At 45.0% G+C, this 6,255-nt stretch overlaps 1 non-coding gene across 1 annotated transcript; it reads left to right on the top strand.

The window, feature by feature from the left end:
• Nucleotides 1–5,024: 5,024 nt before the first annotated feature.
• LOC129544898 (U6 spliceosomal RNA) lies at nucleotides 5,025–5,131 on the top strand. The gene has a single exon (XR_008683635.1). It is a non-coding gene; the product is annotated as a U6 spliceosomal RNA (small nuclear RNA).
• Nucleotides 5,132–6,255: the final 1,124 nt, after the last annotated feature.

Below are 6,255 nucleotides of genomic sequence, written 5' to 3' on the forward strand. Positions count from 1 at the left end.
ACAGTAGGTCGTCCTTGATGAACACGGGCAGGAAGGTAAGCTCCACAGCTGGGGTGGAACACAAGCCCCGGTACAGCCCCCATGCACAGTAGCAAACACTGCCCAAGCTGTCCTGGTGCCTTGAGGACTGTGAAGGTAGATAAAGCATTCTCTCCATCTCTGAAATGTCAGGTCAAGAAGGGAGGAAAAGACCTAAGTATTTGTTGCTGCTGCTGCTGAGTCACTTCAGTCATGTCCGACTCTGTGTGACCCCACAGACAGAAGCCCACCAGGCTCCCCCGTCCCTGGGATTCTCCAGGCAAGAACACTGGAGTGGGTTGCCATTTCCTTCTCCAAGTATTTGTTAAGAAAAGCATAATGAAATCTTGACACTTGCATAGTTTGGGAGGAAGGATGATGTAAACGTCAAAGTCTTTTCCACCAGAAGACGAGCGATTCCCCAGGCAGTTTATGGGAGCTGCCTAAAATGAGGGACACAGTTAATAGGTGATGGGGAAAACCAGGCAAAGTAGTTTCCCTGCAGGCTGGTATGCCCAGAAGGGCTCCACAGAGACAACAGGGGGATTTATTATTTATTGGTTTATTTATGGCTGTCCTGGGTCTTCGTTTTCTCCAGTTGCGGCGAGCGGGGGGCTCCTCACTAGTTGCAGTGCTCGGGCTTCTCACTGCAGTGGCTTCTTCGGTGGCAGAGTGCAGGCTCTGGGGCGTGCAGGCTTCAGGAGTCGCCGCACGTGTTCTTGCAGTTGCAGCTCCAGAGTTCTAGAGCACAAGCTCAGTAACTGAGGCACACAGGCTTAGTGGCTCTGCCATGTGTGGGGTCTTCCCAGATCAGGGATAGAACCCGTGCCTCCTGCACTGGCAGGCAGATTCTGAACCACTGAGCCACAATAGGGAAGCCAGGGAAGCCCTAGCAGGGGAATTTAGAACCAGCACCCACCCCACCCCCCACCGCGCCCCCTGAACAGTGTGAAGGACAGTTTCTTTTCCACATAGAAAAGTCCAAGGTGAATCTTCTAGGATGGCTGAGGATTTCATATTTTATTAATAGCCCCTGAAGGGAAACTCAGAAAGCTGGGCACTCTGAAAAGGGGAGTCTGTGTTTTGACTGAGAAATTCCTTCCCATGAGTCTGATTCTTGGTATTGGACGGCCCAAGCTTGGATGGGAATTGGGAATGTGCACCCTCTGTCCAGGCAAGGCTGAAACTGGTCCGCTGTCAGTACAAGGTCCTGGACTCCTTGAATGTAGGGCCCATGGGTATAGTACCCCTCCTTCCACCCACACGGGAATTCAGGGACGCTGCCTTTTTGCTTCTCTTGTGTTTGTGGAACTCAGTTTTCTGAAGGTAAAATGAAGGCATTGAATTCTGCCTCCTCCAGTGTTCATGCCTTCATACACTCAGACATGGTCGATTTCTTGAACCTTTCTTTGGTGCCAGGCGTTATCTTAGACACCGAGGGAGCACATGGTGAACAGAACACACAGGGACCCTCAGTTCCCAAAGGATTCCTTCCGGTGTTGAAGCCTGGACTTAATGAAGTAGGTATTGTAAATTATAGTGGTGTTGAGAGAGGGGTGTGAAGGTTGACATCAGAACACCCAGCAAGATGCAGGAAGCTGGAGAAGCCCTCCTAGGGATGTTTGTGCTGGAATCCCAGGGATGAGCAGGACCTGATGCAGGAACAGGTGGGTGGAAAGTGGTGCTGGAGAGTGTTCCAGGCAGAAGGAAGGATAACTGAGAACATCCAGTGGTGACGACTGGGGGGAGGGTGCTATTGAGGGGATCTTGTGTGTTTAAGAAGCTGATAAATATCATAATTGGTGCTAACAGAGCAGGCAGTGTCAGATGGTAGTGTTGAATGGACAGGTCACAGGGAGATGGTCAGGATTAAGCGGGCACCGATGCAGGGAACTCAGCGCACTCCGGATGGTGTCTGTTGGCCATCAGCAGAGGAGCATCGGGATGAACAGCGAGTTGGCCAGTAGGATGCTATTCAAGCCCAACTGTCAGCTCCTCCTGGCCTTTCTGCCTTCTAAAGTACGGTACACCAGCGGCAGTAGGAGTCACAAGGGTAAACAGCAGATCCAGATTCTGCTGCTGATCAGAGTATGACCTTGGGGCGCCTCACCCAGCATCTTTGAACCTGAGTTCCCTCTTAGCAAAGGATGACAGCCGTGGCTGCTTCCAGTTGCCCTGGGAATTTAGGATGGTCTCGGGTCAGGGCTTCTGGTCAGTTCAGTTGCTTAGTCATGTCCAGTTCTTTGCAACTCCATGGACTGCAGCACACCAGGCCTCCCTGTCCATCACCAACTCCCAGAGCTTGCTCAAACTCATGTCCATCGAGTCGGTGATACCGTCCAACCATCTCATCCTCTGTTGTCCCCTTCTCCTCCCGCCTTCAATCTTTCCCAGTATCAGGGTCTCTTCCACTGAGTCAGTTCTTTGCATCGGGTGGCCAAAGTATTGGGCTTCTGGTAGGATGCACTGAATGGAAGTTCTATTCTTTTAACACTGTCCTCCCCCTGCCCCGCTTCCCTGGTATCCTTCCCTTCCTCTGCAGGGAGGCTCTGGCAGGAACCTGCTCTGCTGTTTGACTTTTTTTTTTTAATTGCAGTATAATTGCTTTACAATGTTGTGTTAGTTTCTGCTGTACAACAACATGAATCAGTTATCTTGCTGTTTGACTTTCTGGGAGCTGCTCTTTTCTTGGGAGGGTCTTGCTCTGAGCCTGTGGAGTTAGACATGCAGCCTGCTGTGCTGCGTCCTGCCCTGTCCAGGTGAGTGGTCACTCCTTCCTGGTGTGACTCTTTCTGGCCTCTCTAGGCATCATTACCCTCCTCCCCTCTCCCTGCTTCTGTGTGTTGTTCTTGGGAACACGTTGCTGACGGACACGCTAGATTGTAGACACGCTAGATTGCACTTTTGATGTCAGGTTATTTCTCCTTTCTTCCTTTTTCGGGGAAGGTAGGAAAAAACTCCCCTTGTTCTTTGTGTTACTTGCACTGCCTCCCTGTGGTAAGTTTTGGTTCTGCATCCCTCTGCTGTGTTTTTACTGATGAAGTTGAATGACTGACGTGTTCCAGTTCCAAGCAAAAACTTTAAGAACTGCTGTGATGGGACTTCCCTGCTGGTGGTTCAGTGGCTAAGAATCCACACTCACAGTTCAGGAGGCCTGGGTCTGATCCCTGGTCAGGGAACTAGAGTCCACATGCCACAACTGAAGATCCTACATGCCACAACAAAGATCCAGTGCTGCCAAGTAAATAAATATTAAAAAAAAAAAAAAAGAATCACCGTGCATTTCCATAAGCTCCCTTGCTCTTTCCTTTTTTTTCTTATGAATGGCATGTCCCAAAGATGGGTTGCTTCTCCAGCCTGGATCTCAACATGAAGAAGATACATGAAGCAATGCTAGTCAGAGCCACACACAACTTGCAGCTGACTTGTAACATGTGTGCCTGCTCACTTGTATCAGACTCTTTTGAGATCCCATGGACTGTAGCCCACCAGGCTCCTCTGTCAGTGGAATTTCCTAGGCAAGAAGACTGGAGTGGGTTGCCATTTCGTACTCCAGGAGATCTTCCCAACCCAGGGATTGAACCTGAGTCTCCTGTGTCTCCTGCATTGGCAGGTGGATTCTTTACCACTGAGCCACGTGGGAAACCCCAACATCCATCATAAGTGAGGAAATAAATCTTTGTTTTTGTAAGCCACTGAGATTTGAGGGCAGTTCCTATCATGGTATTACCACTAGAAAAATGATTACCACAGCATTTTTTTTTTCTTTCTGGAATGTTGTTGGCTTAGACTTTCCATCTCTACCAGGGTAATTTTTGGTACATTTCATCCTCCAAAGGAAAATGTGAGTTTACAATGGAGGAATCATTTCATTTAGAATTACACATTTGTTTGCATGGCCTCTTGCTAAATAGTATAGTGACTTTAAATAATTTGCTTTTTCAGTTTATATCCCCCTTGTCATTTCTTGTTCTATTTGTGTTTTTTCTCCCTGCCCTCTCATTCTTTCTTGAGTAAGTTAAAAAGTGGCTTATCTCTTTTATTAAGTTTTTCAAAGAAGTTAAAAAGTTTAAGACCTTTATTGATATGCAATTCAATAAATAATATATAATATATTAATGCAATTCACCCATTCGAAATATGCAGTTCAATGACTTTTTATGTTCAATATCCACTGAACCGTGCAGTAATCACCACAACCAATTTTATGTTTTCATCACCCCTGAAATGAAGCCATACATTCCTTAGCCACCCTGCCCCAACTTGCCCATCCCTCCCAGCTTTAGGCAATCACTAATCTGCTTTCTGTCTCTACAGATTTGCCTATTAGGATATTTCATATAAACCAAATCACACAATACATTGTTCTTTGTGTCTGGCTCTTTGCACTGAGTATAATGTTTTCAAGATCCATCCATGTTGTTAGCATGTTTGAGTGTTTCACTTCTCCTTATTGACAAACACTGATTGATTGTATGGATATTCCACATTTTATTAATCCATTCGCTAGTTCATGATCCTTTCCCGTTTTGGTCTTTTATGAATAATGCTGCGATGAACATTTGCATACACGTTTTTGTGTGGACATATGTTTTCATTTCTCTTGGGTATACACCTGAGAGTGATATTGCTGGGTCATATGAAAATGCTTCGTTTAGCCTTTGAGAAACTTCCAAACTGTTTTCCAAAGGGACAGAACTATTTTACATTCCCATGAACAGTTTTTAAGGATCCCAATTTCTCCATATCTTTGACCACACTTGTTATCTGATTTATAGATTCTAGTCATCCTAGAGGATGCGACGTGCTATCTTGTGATTTTGATGTGTATTACCTTGAAGCCCAATGGTATTGAACATTTTTTGTATGCTTATTGCTCATTTGTATTCCTTCTTTGGAGAAATGTCTATTAAGAGCCTTTACTCATTTTAAATTTGGGTTAATTTTCTTTCTATTATTGAACTGTAATTGTTCTTTTTATATTCTAGATAAAAAATCTCTGATCAGTGCTTGCTTTGGCAGCACATATACTAAAATTGGAATCATACAGAGAAGATTATCATGACCCCTGTGCGAGGATGACACACAAATTTGTGAAGCGTTTCATATTTTTAAAAAAGATATCTATCCAGCATGGCAAAAAAATAGAAAATTGGCATAGTACATCTTTGGAAAATGAAATATTATAAACTATATTATTTATTCATGTATTCTTTAATTCCTAGATGATATATTAAGTACCTACTGTTTATTCATTAATCCAGTAAATGTTTATTAAGCCCACACACAAAAATCTCTGATCAGATATATGATTGGCAAGAATTTTCTCCCATTCTGTGGATTGTCTTCTCACATTCTTCATGGTGTACAAATGCTTTAAAAATTGATGTATATTTACATATGGAAGGAAATATCCTAAAGGAAATCAGTCCTGAATATTCATTGGAAGGACTGATGCTGAAACTGAAACTCCAGTGTTTTGGCCACCTGATTCGAAGAACTGACTCATTTGAAAAGACCCTGGTGCTGGGAAAGATTGAGGCAGGAGGAGAAGGGGATGACAGAGGATGAGATGGTTGGATGGCATCACCGACTCAATGGACATGAGTTTGAGTAAACTCCGGGAATTGGTGATGGACAGGGAAGTCTGGCGTGCTGCAATCCATGGGGTCGCAAAGGGTTGGACCTGACTGAGCGACTGAACTGAACTGAACTGAACATATGGAAGAGTCCCATGATTGTCCAGCTGAGCCTGTGTAAGGGGAAATAGATTTAATTTTGGAAGTATATTAAAAAGGTCACTTAGTGAACACAGCTAAGATAAAATCTGTAACCTTGTGTTTTTCAACAACAAAGGTGATGTTTTTCCCTCCGTCTGACTGACTGACTCCTTATCTGACCCTCAGTTGGCTTCACGCCTGGGACAGGAACAGGGTTTTCATGTACTGGACCTACTCAGGTACTGACATCACCTCCTACTCAAGTAGCTTTGCGTGTGTGCTTAGTTGCTCAGTCATGTCTGACTCTTTGTGACCCCATGGACTGTAGCCCACCAGGCTTCTCTGTCCATGGGATTCTCTAGGCAAGAATGCTGGAGTGGGTTGTCACGCCCTCCTCCAGGAAATCTTCCTGACCCAGGGATTGAACCCAGGTCTCCTGCATTGCAAGCAGAAAGCAAAAACCTTTGGGCTTTACTGGCTGAGCCTTAGTGGCTTTTTAGAACATACAGAATTAAGT

This window comes from Moschus berezovskii, chromosome 20 (assembly GCF_049115385.1).
Source record: "Moschus berezovskii isolate FMDL1 chromosome 20, NW_MosBer_1.0, whole genome shotgun sequence".
NCBI classification, from domain to species: domain Eukaryota; kingdom Metazoa; phylum Chordata; class Mammalia; order Artiodactyla; family Moschidae; genus Moschus; species Moschus berezovskii.